The following is a 14,913-nucleotide window of genomic DNA, read 5'->3' on the forward strand; positions in this document are numbered from 1 at the left end:
TTCCAGGTATACATCAGAGCTTTCAAAGTTCTCTATGGATATCTCATTCCAGAGAACTTTCTACAGGTTTGCCAGATGCTTGTTTGCCCGGACTAGCCTACACTTCAAAAAAATGCTGTGTTAAACAAGTGCTGTTGATTTGGGGGAACAAATCCTTGGGATAGGGCTTCCCCTGTTCAGCAAGACCACTTTTTCCAGAGATCTGAAAGGCCTACTGAATAGTGACACTGTTCGGAGACTGGGAATTTTTCAGGTCTCCAGTCTCATTCTTTCCCTTCTGGTGGTGGCCAGGCTATGTTAACAGCTACTATGCTGACGAGACTGCTGGCTTCGAAGACTACTGTGGAGCTGGGGAAAGAGAGATGGGAATAAACTAAGTTAAAATGCTACAAATTCGGGACACCTGGGTAACTCAGTTGGTTAAGCGGCTGACTCTTGATTTCGGCTCAGGTCATGATCTCAGGGTCCTGGCATCGAGCCCTGCGCCGAGCCCTGCATCAGGCTCTGCACTCAGTGGGGAGTCTGCTTGAGGATTTTCTCTCTCCCTCACCCTCGGCCTCTCCCTCCCCCATGCTCACGTGCAGGCGTGTGCTCTCTCTCTTTAAAATAAATAAATAAATCCTTTAAAAAAAAAGAAAAGAAAAGCTATAAATCCTGCTGTTTGCCCTGAGGTTCAGCAGCTTCTCTTGAGTAAATGCTCCTCTGTTGTTGGGTTTTTTTTTTTTCCCCCAAAACTCATTTAATACCCAGAGTTCTGAAAAAGTAGATTTTGAAATATTGTCAACATTTTGATTGTTTTTGTTGAGTAACAGATTTACAGAGGATACCATTCTCATTCTTTGAGTTTTGATCGTAATTTGATAGAACTCATTCTTTGAGTTCTATCCTAATTACTTTTTCAGTGTCTTGTGATAGTTGCTTTCTGTATTCTGTTGCCCAGTGTTTTCAGAGGCACAATTATTGCTAATTGAAATCAGTAAGAAAGATATGCTGGCATATGATCACTCTGTCTTAACTGCAACTGGGAACTCGACAGCATGTGCTTTATTCAAATCAAAGCAAGAATATTATATATAACAGACTTACTCTATTCATCACTGACTCATAAACAACAAAATCTAATTTTTTTTATTTTCAAAGGCCTAAATAACCAAGATTATTGTAAATATGTTTATGCAGTAAGTGTTATTATACTGAAAGACTATTTTTCCTTACAATACAATTTTATAACATATATTCAGTCAAAGTTTAATATCAAAATAGTTTTAGTTCATGTAAATGTTTTGATTTGATTATTAACAAAAATGTGAATAATATATGCATGTGTAACAAAATAAAAATTTTGCTGAACTATATAAAAGGTCCACATTAGACATTGCTTTCCAGGCACTTTTAACTATTCCATTTCTGGTTGTTATTAAGTAAAACGTATTTTTGAAAAAAGGGATTTGTTAAGTGGTATAGGATTAATGGATAGATGTTCACAAACTTTTTTCATTTTCCAAGGTTTGAAAGAGTTTTGTAAAAATATACATTCTATGTTTAGCACATTGTCTGATTCTAGAGTGGAGCTCCAGACCTTGCTCTAGTTTAGGTATCCATAAACTAATGTATGTTGATGTATAAGGAGGCCTGTATGTCAGACAGGGGTGTTGTAAGGATCACAATTTGAGAAACATTGAGACAGATGCTAGAGTAGTTATAGCGCTCCCCAAACATTCTATAATGAGGGCAAGGAAAACGTCCACAGACGTACATTATTTAATATCAATCTTAAAATTCATTTGTGTTCAATAACATCTATGTTTTACTAATAAAAAGGATAGTAAAAAACAAAATATAACACTATGTATGAGAAATATGTCTTAGTCAAAATTTTATGTCCATTGGTTTATTTGTCCTTTGCAATAACCATTTTGGATGGGAAAAAAAAAAGATTTCCTATTCAAAAATTCTAGAATCTGAGGTGCAAAAAACACAGAACTAGAACACAGCGGTAGTGAGGCTACCAGAGAACACACGTTTTATAATTCCACACAACAGATTGACACATTTCTCTATATTTTACAAATTTAACATGATTCCTCTAAAATGTTTCAAAAAAACATTGTATGTAAATGCTCTGATGATCAATAAGAACCACAGATTACCATAAATAATATTCTGCAAATATTATTTTTATTCATAAGCAAAATGGCTTGTTGTAAAAGAATAAGGAAAAATGGGATTTATAGGGAGTGGTGTTATCATCTGGCACACTTCATTTCTGGCATTACGGATTATATAATCTTTCTCCACCTAGACAAACATGTATTATTATAATGCCATTTTGATTATTTATTTATTTATTTATTTATTTATTTATTTATTTAATAGAGAGAGGGCATGCCCCTGAGTGTGGGGATGGACAGAGGGAGATGGAAGGAGAGAATCTCAAGTAGACTCCACACTGAGTGGGAGCCCAACCCAGGGCTTGATCTTAAGACCCTGAGATCATGACATGAACCGAAACCAAGAGTGGGATGCTCAACCAACTAAGCCACCCAAGAGCCCCTGATTATTGTTTAAATTAAGATATTCTAACCTTGGCAGAATTAAGAACATTCTGTCATTTCAGGAGAAATGGAACGTATATCCTGAAGTAAGTTGGGACTTACTATATTTCTAATTTTATGACACAAAATTAAAACTATAATCAGGAATTATCAGGAAATCTTAAAATATATGACAAGCTAAAGTACTGTGGTCTGAATTATAAAAAAAAAAAAACTATATCTGTTCTTTATTGCACTATATTTTTTGAGACACAAAATTATTCTTATTTTCATTACCATGATGAAATCTTAAAAACTATTTCTCTGAATGCTTCTTTTGGTTTTTTATTATGCTTTTGGTTCTATTTTAGACCCTGAATGCTTTAATTTTCATCTCTTAGCAGTTGAGGGACAAAATTAAAGGAATTGTAGGTGAAAGAAGTGATAGTTTTTCCATGCTCTTGGATAGACATCAAAGGAAGAGGGTTTTATTTTATTCCCTGTGATTTTCTTTAGGTTTGGGAACCAGCAAGTATCATCAGAACACAAAACTTCCAGTTCAAAATGAAGAAGAAAAAAAAAAGTGCTTCACTCCCAAAAAATCGTCTCAAACTGAGGAAAGGTTTTGAAAGGGATATTAATAGATCTCTGCACACAAAAACAGCTCTGAATGAAAGAAAATGTTTTCATTTTACAGAACTGTTTGCAATGATAAGAATGCAATGTTTGCAGACAAATATATGGCAAAATCATACTATTTTCTGTAGTTGTCAATCAAACAGTTGTACCAAGGAGAAAGAGTGCCTCAAAGAACTCATGAAACCAGTAGCTGAGTGAAGACAAGCATAGCTGACTCTAGTTTTAGATGCAGCTTTTCCCCTGGAAGGGTCCCTTTGCCAATGGGGAATAAATAGAGGAATTCTTAGTTCCACATTTGTGAAGTTTTTTTCCAGCCACTGCCAGCCAGGAATTCTCATTATTGCTACCAAGAATCAGATATGATTGTTTTTAGTGATACAAGGACATTCATTTCTTCAAGGATTTGGTAGAATGATTGAGGATGGTTACTATTCCCCAAAGCTTTCTGCTTCTTCAGTCTGACTCAAAGCAAATATACAAGAGCCAGTAATGAAGGTGTATAAAGCTCTTAAGAGGTCATCAAGTTGATGTAAACATACCCATACATAATTGAAGATATGAAGATATTAATTATAGTTAATAACAGTCACTGACATGAGTCCATGTTCATCTGTACTGTTGCCTTATTTTCATTTTAAATATAAATGTATAAAATATTTTCTTCTTAGATGAATGGAATGAAATGAGTACAATTTCTTACCTTATGCAGGTAGTCTATATAATAGTTCGAGACACTCTGTCATTTTGGATAGTTCTATCCCACACACTAGGGAAATCTAACGTCCTATTCAGCAGTGACATGTAAAGGACCAACAAGTGGCAGGGTATAGGCACTGAACAATCACAGTGTGGCACAGCCTTATCACAGTGGTCCTGGCTGCAAATGACCAGCAGGACTGTACCAGGGTTACACCATACCAGGTGGTGTGTCAGTCCTGGTCCTCTTGAGGTATGTATGAGTTCCCAAGGCCTCACTTTTCAATAGCTCCAATTTTCTGCTTTTGCACAATGACTGCTTTCTACACTCTTTTGTGGCTTTTCGTTTAATTCTGCCAAAGCTGTATTAGTCAAATAACCAAAGCAAAAAATGAATTTATTAGGTAGCCATTAGTTTACAGAATCTATGGATCTATGGGTAATCTCAAGATCCAAGAACCAAGAAAAAGAAGTAAAGTAACAGAAATCAGAGCTGTTGGTTAATGGATGGCCCTGTTGCCATGCAACCAGGAAGAAATCTTGCACAGTCCCTGTATCTATGCATTGCTTGCTGAGGTTTCAGTGTCCTGGGCCAGAGCATTTTCTTTGCTGAACCTTGGTCCACTGGAACTTGCATTATTACACCAGAAAACCATTGGCTGAAAATTTCCCATTATACTATCCTGCTGTTAAAAAGTCCTCAATTTTTCCATTCCTTACTCTACAATCCTCCCTACTTGCTAGATTCCTCTCCCTACCAAGAAATCCTGTACATTTATTGAAAATTTTGAGCCTTATTCCAATTCTTTCCTTTTAAGGCTTTTCATTTCTCACCTCATGGATTTTTTTATAATATTCCTAAAAATACATACATACATACATACTTAAACACATAAAGTCATTTTCTTCCCTCAAATGAACTTTCTTCTTTGTTCAATTGTGTTAGTTTTCCTCATCATAAAATTAGATGATCTACCTAGTGATAGTGTTGGGTTACTATCTTCCTAGTGATTGTGTAGGATTTTATGACTGTGTGTGTCCTAAAAATACTTTCAATGGGAAGTGGTGTAACAGGGGGTGGGCAACATCGTTTTGTCAATTTTTCATAGTAATGGTCATTTATCCCTTCTTCTGTTTATGAAACTAATAGTAAATTTCTTTATTTATGTCAAGGAGTTTGCAAGCAATGAAAACATCTACATTTAAATATTTAAAATAGTTTTTAGATTATTAACATGTGGAAAATTAAAAACACACAAGTTTGAGAATAATAAAATTTATAAATATTTACTATTAAATACTGGATTTAAATGCTTTGTAATAGGAAAGCATTTATTAATTGCTTATCTGTATATGATATTAAACTAGGAAAAACTTAAAAACAAGTTAACTAATGCAGTCTGGACCCAGTTAGTCTGTGGATGATTAACCCACTTGCTTTGAGCATGGTGCTAATGAAGCCCAGATCCCAGGTTTGATCTCCCTGTGGGCTGGCGAGTTTGGCTCTTTGCCATCGCCGCATATTTCACTTCTAACTTTCATAAGGAACTCTTACACACAAGTCTGCTCGCAGGAGGACAAACAAGATACAGAATATAGATGCACATTTCCAAATTCATCAACTCAATTGGAAAAACAAAACATACCCTCTTCTTGGGGCAGGTCAGTAATCTTCATTGGGCAATAATACTTCCGCTTGTAACAGTATTGCCATTGTTAAAAATGAACAAACCCTGTTTATGTAGAATGTTTGATAGGGCAAAAACAGCGCCTTCATGGATGCTATAAGCATTAAAAGATACTTAAACTCTGTACATCTATCCATTTCATTTATACATTGATAGGGCACTGAAAGGTAGAAGATAATTTGAAACATATACTTCAATAAGGGCTCTCTAAAACAGTTAATTACATATAATTTAGCTGTTGCCTCATGGTTGAAATGATTTTTGTATGTGAAGCTTAGTCATATTTGGTTTGCTTCAGTTTCAATTTTTTTTTTTTTTTGGAGAAGTTGGGGGGAATGTGGGAGGAGGGGCAGAGGGAGAGAGAGAGAATCCTAAAGCAGGCTCCATGCCCAGAGCAGAGCCTGACTGGAGGCTCGATCTCACAACCCTGAGATCATGACCCAAGAGGAAATCAAGAGTAGGAGGCTTAACCAGGCACCTTAGTTTCAACCTTTTTTGAAATTTTGTGTCAATGTCAAAAATTGCTCTGGCTGCACCTTTCTTAAAGCACAGCATTCTACAATTACTGGTTTTGTTCATTTTTAAATAAATCAATACATGAACATGTGAATTAGAGTACAAGAAATATTTCAAAGGTTAAAAGCTAGTTGTCTTGAAAGTTCTATCTCTGTCAAATGATTTTTTGTTGCGTATGTGTGAGCCATTCTCCAAAACTCTCTGTATTCTTGCATATCTTGCGTGAGGAACTTGTGTGGGTCTTTAATAGTATTATAAAGATTAGTATGATACAGCTTAATATATTTTGGACATTAGAAGTTCTCTAATTTATGGGGGGCTGAAAACAGGTATTTAGCCAAATAACTCAGGTTAAAATTAAAAGAACTCCCAGGGTTTTGAAGTATTATGCTAGTTTTTTTTTTTAATTTTCTGAAGCCTGAAAAAAATGGTTTATTTCCTCAATCTTTAATTTCTGTACCAGATGTATTTTGGTAACTAATAGGAAGCTATAAATTTTGTTATTAATTATGAATGTCTTATGAACTCTATCTTTAAACATAGTTCTGGTCAATAAAAATTCATCTTTGAAAGATTTATTAAGCTTGACCAAGGAATTAGTAATCAGTTCAATGAAAAGTGATTCAACCTGCTTTACATGGACTAGACTATTTTTAATGATTTCTTTCTAAATGCAACTTCCATTAAAAAATAAATATCTTACTCCTAAAATAATTACATACTTTTAAAAAGAAAATATAGTGGCAATATGATTTAAATATAATAAAGAGAGGGCTGGTGTGGGCTGTATGTAGGATCCAAGTTTCTAAGCATTGCTGTCTTATGTTTCTTTTGATCATCAGGGGAAATTCATGATATTGGGGATGTCATAGGGAGGTTTTCATAGTGCAAAGCCCCACATGCACAATTCAGGAATATGATATTAAAGAAAGATAGAGTGATGTTATAGAAATTAAAGGGTAATTCAACCATTTCTATGATTTCAACTATCATTTTTTAAGAGAGTGGGGGGGGGGAGGGAGCAAGGGAGAGGGACAGAGAGAACCTTAAACAGGCTCCACACCCAGCCTGACACAGGGCTTGTGTCTTATTTAATATCTCTCATCAGGATTAAGTCACTAGCCACATGCAAAACCAAAAACAAACAAACGAACAAAAAATAACTGCTGAAAAAACATCAGCACTTACTTCAAACTTTAGTAGTTACATTAATACCGTGATAGGTGAGACATCTTCATTTGCATACCACTCTGTAAAGCATGGCGTCACTTAAAACAATTGGCTGTTCTAAATTCCACTCAGATTTTATTCCAAGTATTTTATGCATTTGTAAAAAGTGAAGGGGTAGTGGGCAATGAATTGGCTTCGTTAGCAAAAGATTTTTAAACACTTAAAAGATTCCAATTTTATATTATCGTATGATGCTTCAAATAGAGAAAAATAGTTATTTACGATAATTGTTTGAGGTTTTAATCCAAGCTACTAAATTGAGTCTTTGAAAATTTGAATGGTATATTAAGTTGAGTCAGGGCTTCCACCTTGAAAATTAAATTTTTATTTGCAGCGATAAGAATACTAATTTCCTGAAAGCACAACATCATGACACAAGCATTATACTTGCTGAATTAAGAAAACATTGGAATAGGAATGTACTTGGAATTGACAGTGATGCACACAAAGCTCATAATTTTGCCATACAAACCGCAGTACTCTATCAATCTAAATATAAGCAGGTTGTGAAAATTTGCAAACATTTCTGTATATGCACAGCAAATAAACTCCAAAAATTAGGTGATGAAGCTGTTATTAATACAAAAATGCCTGTGCCACAGCAGTCGATGCTGTCTTTGCTACTTATTATCAATTAAATATTGGAAGTGGTTTTGTCTCATAATTATTGAAAAGAAAGCTTTCAAAACAAAAGATATTAAAATGTATTCCTTTAAAAAATAAGAAAAAAGATGAACAAATTAATCTATGAGAGGCTGAACTATTTACAAGTATAAGTTTGAAATTTTATTATTGTGATTTGGAATACTTCATATTGTGGGAAGAATCTCTTGGATTTCCTATATTTATCGGCCAAGTTTATATTCTATACTGATAAATAGAATGCATTTGAATGGGATTCTGATTTCCAGCATCTATATTTCCCTAAACATTCCAAATAGTATTAAACTTCAAAAACTTATTTTATAAATTTTGACTCATAAAAATATTTGTTGAAGAAATATGGAGGCAAAAAATGATGGGACAAAGTATTTAAACATTTTTAATATAAAAAATTAGAATTAAATATCTTCTTCATTTAATGTTTTTTAAATTTTTCCTTTTTTGGTATTCAATAATTTATCATTGAATATAACACCCAGTGCTCATCACATCCTATGCCTTCCTTAATATCCATCAGCCAGGTACCCCATCCCCTCACTCACCTTCTCCATTTAATATTATTTCCTCTGAGCTTATTGGGTGTTTCAACATCTGTTGAGAGACTTTATTCAATTAACAATATTATGACCTGAATAGGCAGTCATATAAAAAGTACAGCATAAGGAATATAATCAATAATATTGTCATAAAAACTATTATGACCTGCAGAAGAAAGATCAATTGAAGGCAATTATTTTGAATTTTTTAAATAAAATAAAAGTTTGAAGATTACATAAGTTTTATAAAAATATAAAAATAAATAAAGCATATTTTAAAAATATATTCCCAGATAAGTATCAGTTCCATTGTATTAAAGACATTTGATTTATATATATAAGTAATTTATATATATAAATATTATATATTATATATTATATATATTATAAACACACACATCAAGAATAATGATTCTGCAATTCTGCTTATGGTATTTTTAAATTAATGTTCAAATAAGCAATAAAAATGAACCCATTTTCAAAATTTAATGTAGGCAGTTTTAGTTTTGAAAGAATCTTATCTTTGAAAATAATTTGTGAAAAGAACTATTTGAGGGGCACCTGGGTGGCTCAGTTGTTAAGCGTCTGCCTTCGGCTCAGGTTATGGTCCCAGGGTCCTGGGATCGAGCCCCGCGTCGGGCTCCCTGCTTGGTGGAAAGCCTGCTTCTCCCTCTCCCACTCCCCCTGCTTGTATTTCCTCTCTCACTGTGTCTCTCTTTGTCAAATAAATAAAATCTTAAAAAAAAAAAACTATTTGAAGATCCATGGTAAAATAAAACATGTCATCAATAAAGAACTATTTAATAATATTGTATGATTTTAATTATTTTTAAAAGATTTTATTAACTTGTTTGAGAGAGAGAGAGAGAGAATGAGTGAGAGAGAGGGAGAAGTAGACCCCTTGCTGAGCAGGGAAGCCTGACTGGGGGCTCGATCCCAGGACCCTCTGATCATGACCTGAGCTGAAAGCAGCCACTTAACCAACTGAGCCACCCAGGGCCCCTGATTTTAATTATTTTAACACACTCTTTCTCATTCAAAAATGTCCTGACTTGGATGATGCATTACATAATCACAATGTTCTTAGTCATCACTTCCTCCATCAAGTCTAAATTAAGAGCCAAGGTACCTGATGGAATATTTGAGACAATATTTTCTCACATAGTGTAATAATCAAACTTTGAGCACTACACAATTTTAGAGAAGGAAAAACTGGGTAGACTATCCCAGACAAAGCAAAATTAATAAAGAGAGAGAGCAAAAGTTTAGAATTAGCCTAAAAAATATTGTCAAAGAGGTGAAGGAGCATATGTGTAAAACTAAGAAAGAAGCAGTCATGAAGAAAGGCCAACTGTAAATATAGTCTCTGAGAAATATTGCGGCTGAAATACAAATTTAGTGGATGGATTGAAGAATAGTCAGCATAGGGCACAAAATAAATTTAAGCATGAGAATATTGGGTTAATGAGAGACTATGGACTCTGAGAAACCAACTGAGAGTTCTAGAGGGGAGGGGCTGGGGGATGGGTTAGCCTGGTGATGGGTATTAAAGAGAGCATGTTCTGCATGGAGCACTGGGTGTTATACACGAACAGTGAATCATGGAACGCTACGTCAAAAACTAATGATGTAATGTATGGTGATTAACATAACATAATAAAATAAAATTAAAAAATATTGGGTTAGTATCTTTCAGAAACCATTGGAAAGCCACAAAGAGAAATATTAAAGGAAAGTAAACAAAAGTGTGGGTGATAAGATAAAACAGAAGTGTTGTGATCTCTAAATTAAGAGACCCCACACAAAAGTAAGAGTGGCAGGAAAGAGGGATGCCTAGGTGGTTCAGTCGGTTAAGCGTCTGCCTTGAGCTCACTCAAGTCATGGTCTCAGGGTCCTGGGGTGGAGCTAGCCAGCATCGGGCTCCCTGCTCAGTGGGAAGCCTGCTTCTCCCTCTCCCTCTGCCCCTCCCCCCTGCTCATGCACTCTTTCTCTCTCTCTCAAATAAATACATAAAAAATCCTAAAAAAAAAAAAGAGTGGCAGAAAATAAAATATTTAAGGAAATGGACTCACTGAACATCGGCTCAGAGTTTCTCCTACTTAAAGAAAAGTGAAGTCAGATTGAAAGGCTTCCGATGCTGCCATACAAAACAGATTTAAAATTTCTACATATAGACACATAATATTAAAACTAAAGATTTAAAAGATAAAAGCTTTCTGAAAGAAAAAGCCAACCATCCATAAAGAAACAAGATACAGATTTATTTCAATTTTCTCATTAGCAATAGTTGAGTGAGTAGGAGAATAAATATTTTCACAGGGCTGAAGGAAAAGAAACTCGAGTTAAGATATTTTTTTAATCCCACGTAACTTCCATTTAAAAGTGAAGACAAAAAAAGAATTTCAGCACACAGAGTTTCAGAAATTTTAAACTCGTATAAAAACTCTCTTGGAAAATAATCTTGGATGAGGTAGTCCAGCACAAAAAATAAGTCCAGAATTCTTCAAGATAAATGGATATGTGAGATATGCCAGGTGTCGAGTTTCTAACATTATTCTATCTTGAAATACATCAAATGCAATGTCTTTTCATAACTAAAATGTGACTGACACATAGGTCAAAAGACAAAAACAAAATCCAAACAACAGATCCAGAAGATATAATGATGAAAAAACTGACAAATATATTATCATTATTTTTCATAATATAAAAAAATATTAATCTTGCAATGTTATTTCAAAATTATTAAGCAAAGCTTTATAGAACTTGGGTGAAGAAAATATCTGTACAGTCAAAAATATTTCTTTCATATAATGATAGATGGAGTGAGTAAAAGCTAAGCAAAAATATTTAGAAGTTAATCACCAAGTATAGCTGTAAAGATGGCTTATGGTCTGTACAATAAAAAACTATCAAATGTAATTTGTGTAAAGAGAAATTTATGAAACACTTTAGACTTTAATGAAAACAAACCTACTACATGTCAAAATTTGACAGATACAACCAAAACAGTACTTACAGGGAAATTTATAATTGTACATACATGTATTAAAATAAGAACAAGTGACACAAAGAACTGAGTGATCCTATTGGAATAAACAGAAGAAAATTTTAAAAAATTAAGATAGACATAAGTGAATAAATGCATTAAAAACACATAAATAAATTAAAAATAGAGAAACTATCTTACAGCTTAAAAACCTGACATTGACAAGAAACAGTAGGGAGAGGAAAATTAAATTATTTAGAATTACAATATGAACTTAATCTTGTTTCTACTCGCTTCTTTCTCTAATACGTATTCATGTAGAAATATATATGTCAAATATATTTTCATAAGTATGTATGCATATATAATTCCAAAGACACAGCAGAGATTAGAGCAAAAATAATATACAAAATTGATTAGTTACACAGTTGAAAAAAGCATAAATAGATACACTTCAAAAAGAATATAAAATGAAAATCGACATAAGAAAAAAAGAGAACACCAAAAGCCATTTATGTAATTAAAATAGGAATAGAAGGTTGGAATATGCAATTATTAAGCTTGAGTTACTAGATATGAAGAATGATTTGGTACAATTTTTATTTTCATTCATTTATTTCTATATTTCTTAGTTGCAGAAAACAGAAATTGACCCTGACATTTAAAAGTACTGGTTATATTAAACTTCCTTCCCCAGACCAATGGAATTTATTACTTTTGGTGAAGAGTGGGCTAATCAAAAAGGGTAACAGCTCAGTTTTTTCCCCATTCACAGGTCATTGTTTCACACTTGTTTTTATTAGTTGTGGCCCACTGTCCTGATTCACCCTTATCCTGTGGTCAAGTATGACCATTTCTAAATTTGTCCAAAAATATTTACACAAAGGCAGATTTGTCCCACCTGGTATTTGTGGTCTTTGTTTTTCTTCCACATGATTTCCTTTGTGCTTATTTCTTCTGAACTTAACCCTGTTTGTGCTTGTTCCCATCTCTAACATTTATTCATGGAGAAATGTTAGGCGCAAGCCATGACAGCTCTTACAGTTTACCCACAGAAGTGTGAGGTCAAATAGACTTTAAATCTAACCCACTTATTTACCAACATCTTTAGGGACAATAAATATTATGCAAGAGATTATCTGGTAAATGACATTTTTGTCAAGAGAAATGTATCAAATTATGAAATTATATAACAGTTTTAAATATGATGGATGTGTCCTGCAAGCATAGTTTCTACACTACTTAATTGTTCTGTTAATTGTAGGTTAAAGACTACAATAAAGTATATGAAATTCTCTTTCCAACATTGAACACTAAATACATAAGGAATGTGGCAGTATTGTGAACTGTCTCTATTTTTCCCCCTGAAGTTTGTCCCCATATTAACTTGGAATTCTCATCTTTAAATATGCATTTTTTGAGAATGACTATAGAAGGAGTATTTCCAGAATTTCGCTGTTCTAATGTCCATATGTGTTTTTCTTTTCCTTTTTTTCTTTTCTTTTCCTTTCTTTTCATCCCTTTCCTTTCCTTTCCTTTCTTTTCTTTTTTTTTTTTTTGAGACCATGATTTTTGTTTTTAAAGGAACTGTTATTTAGAACACCAACTTGTGAAGGATAAACTCCATTTGTGAAAGAAAACACAGAGCAGAGGTAGCCCTGAAGCTGAGGAACAGCTTTGATTGCCGGAAGAATTTTCGAGTCCACAGCTTTCAGATTAACTTTGCACTGCTCTGTAATCTCCTATTTCTCTTTCCCTGTGACAAAGACCTCACCTTCCTGGTGTTTGGGTGTACACAGCTTCTTCTTCTTGAAGTAAGCTTCAGTGAGACGTTGTGGGATTTTTCACATTGCTGATACCGATTTTGGTGCAAGCGGCAATCACAAATTTCTGGTGTGTTCTACACAGAGGAACTCAATTGAGGACCAGAGATCTGGTTACAAGTAGCAAGCCACTGCTCAGTTTCTTCAGGAAAACCACCCTCTTGCCTCTTTGGCACTCAGTGAGGATGATCAAAATGGTGCCAGGAATGATGCTAGCTTACAGCTTGCTCACATGCTGACTGACAGGGTTTTTTGCTGTGGCTCAACAGCTTCCTGAGGCACGCCTTCAGTAGGATAATACCCAGGCATTTTGCGAATTTTAACTACTTGGGTACCACCATTCTTGTCACCAACAACTGGTTTCCTGATAGTAGCCAAGAACCTTTTCCTTTTGCTTTTCAACCCTGGTTTTAGCTGCTCAGTATTTCCTCTTGTACACGGTCTTTCTGAATCCAGAGCCGATCAGGAATATCTGCCATTTCCTTCTGACTAGGACAGGGCTTCGGCTGCCATGGGTTTCCCCTCTCTTCTGAGTTTTAGCCTTCTAGAACAACCTTGCCACCAGCATCAGCTTTCTTGGCTTCAGGTTTCTTCTCGTTAATATCGGCATCTCAGCTTTTTCACCCACCATCTTGCAAGATGGAAAAGAGCTTGAGACCATGTTTTTTAACTGGTCAGCACTACAGGGGTCTCTGCAAGATCTGGACTAGTGACAATTGGAGAGAATAAAAGGCTGAATGGGAGAGCCCCTGCACCAAAGACCAACCTCATCTTTGCAGGTCTATATATACTCTACCAGCATCTTATTAGTAAACCACCCCCAAACCCTAAAATACCGGGATTTAATTTAATTTAATTTAATTTAATTTAATTTGAGTCTCTACACAGAAGTACTTCACAGTGAAACTGGACACTCCATGGGTAAACATGAGGTAAGTACACTTGTCATTAGATCAATCAGCACCTGTTGTTACAAATACCTTAGTTGCCTAAAAATGAATGAATTAATTAAATTTGAATATAAAATGCCTTAATCTTTCTGCACATGTACATGCTTAGAATGTCAAGCATGAATGTGAATTCCAAAGGAAGTGCTGTTGTATATTTTTTTGCAGAGAAGCAAAAGCTGCTTTTCCCATTCCTACTGTAAGCTGCTTTGAACATCATTTCCAATGAATGTGCCAATTTGGTGAATGGTGTGAGCCAAGGTCTGCTGATTTCAAAGCCAGCTCACATCACTGCAAATATTTCATTTCTGTTTTTTGCATGCAGGATCAAAATGATGAAAGCTGACTTGTTCTCTTATGATCTAGAAAAGACTTAGTTTTGGGTCAAACTCACTGACAAGTTTACCAAATGTTTTCTTCATGTTGTGTTTTCCCTTACTCACTCACTCACTCACTCACTCACTCACTCACTAACTCACTTACTCACTTGGAGAGCTTGAGTTCATTACTATCAATCATTGCATGTACCTTACATTACTCAGCTGGTAGTTTTGAGGACCAGAACTGTGGTATTGGAACAAGGGACTGGCAAGGGCTATTGGGGGGTTGGAGGTCAGGACAGATCTCCAGCCTCAGGAAAGCTTTTGAACCA

The 14,913-nt window shown here is 34.7% G+C and overlaps 1 pseudogene; it reads right to left on the reverse strand.

Moving 5' to 3' along the window:
• Positions 1–297: 297 nt before the first annotated feature.
• Positions 298–13,945, reverse strand: LOC114210127 (large ribosomal subunit protein eL6 pseudogene; annotated as a pseudogene).
• Between the last annotated feature and the right edge of the window lie 968 nt (positions 13,946–14,913).

Source organism: Eumetopias jubatus, unplaced genomic scaffold, assembly GCF_037043125.1.
Source record: "Eumetopias jubatus isolate StellerSeaLion01/CBP00866 unplaced genomic scaffold, mEumJub1_p1.0 scaffold_2, whole genome shotgun sequence".
In the NCBI taxonomy this organism is placed as follows: domain Eukaryota; kingdom Metazoa; phylum Chordata; class Mammalia; order Carnivora; family Otariidae; genus Eumetopias; species Eumetopias jubatus.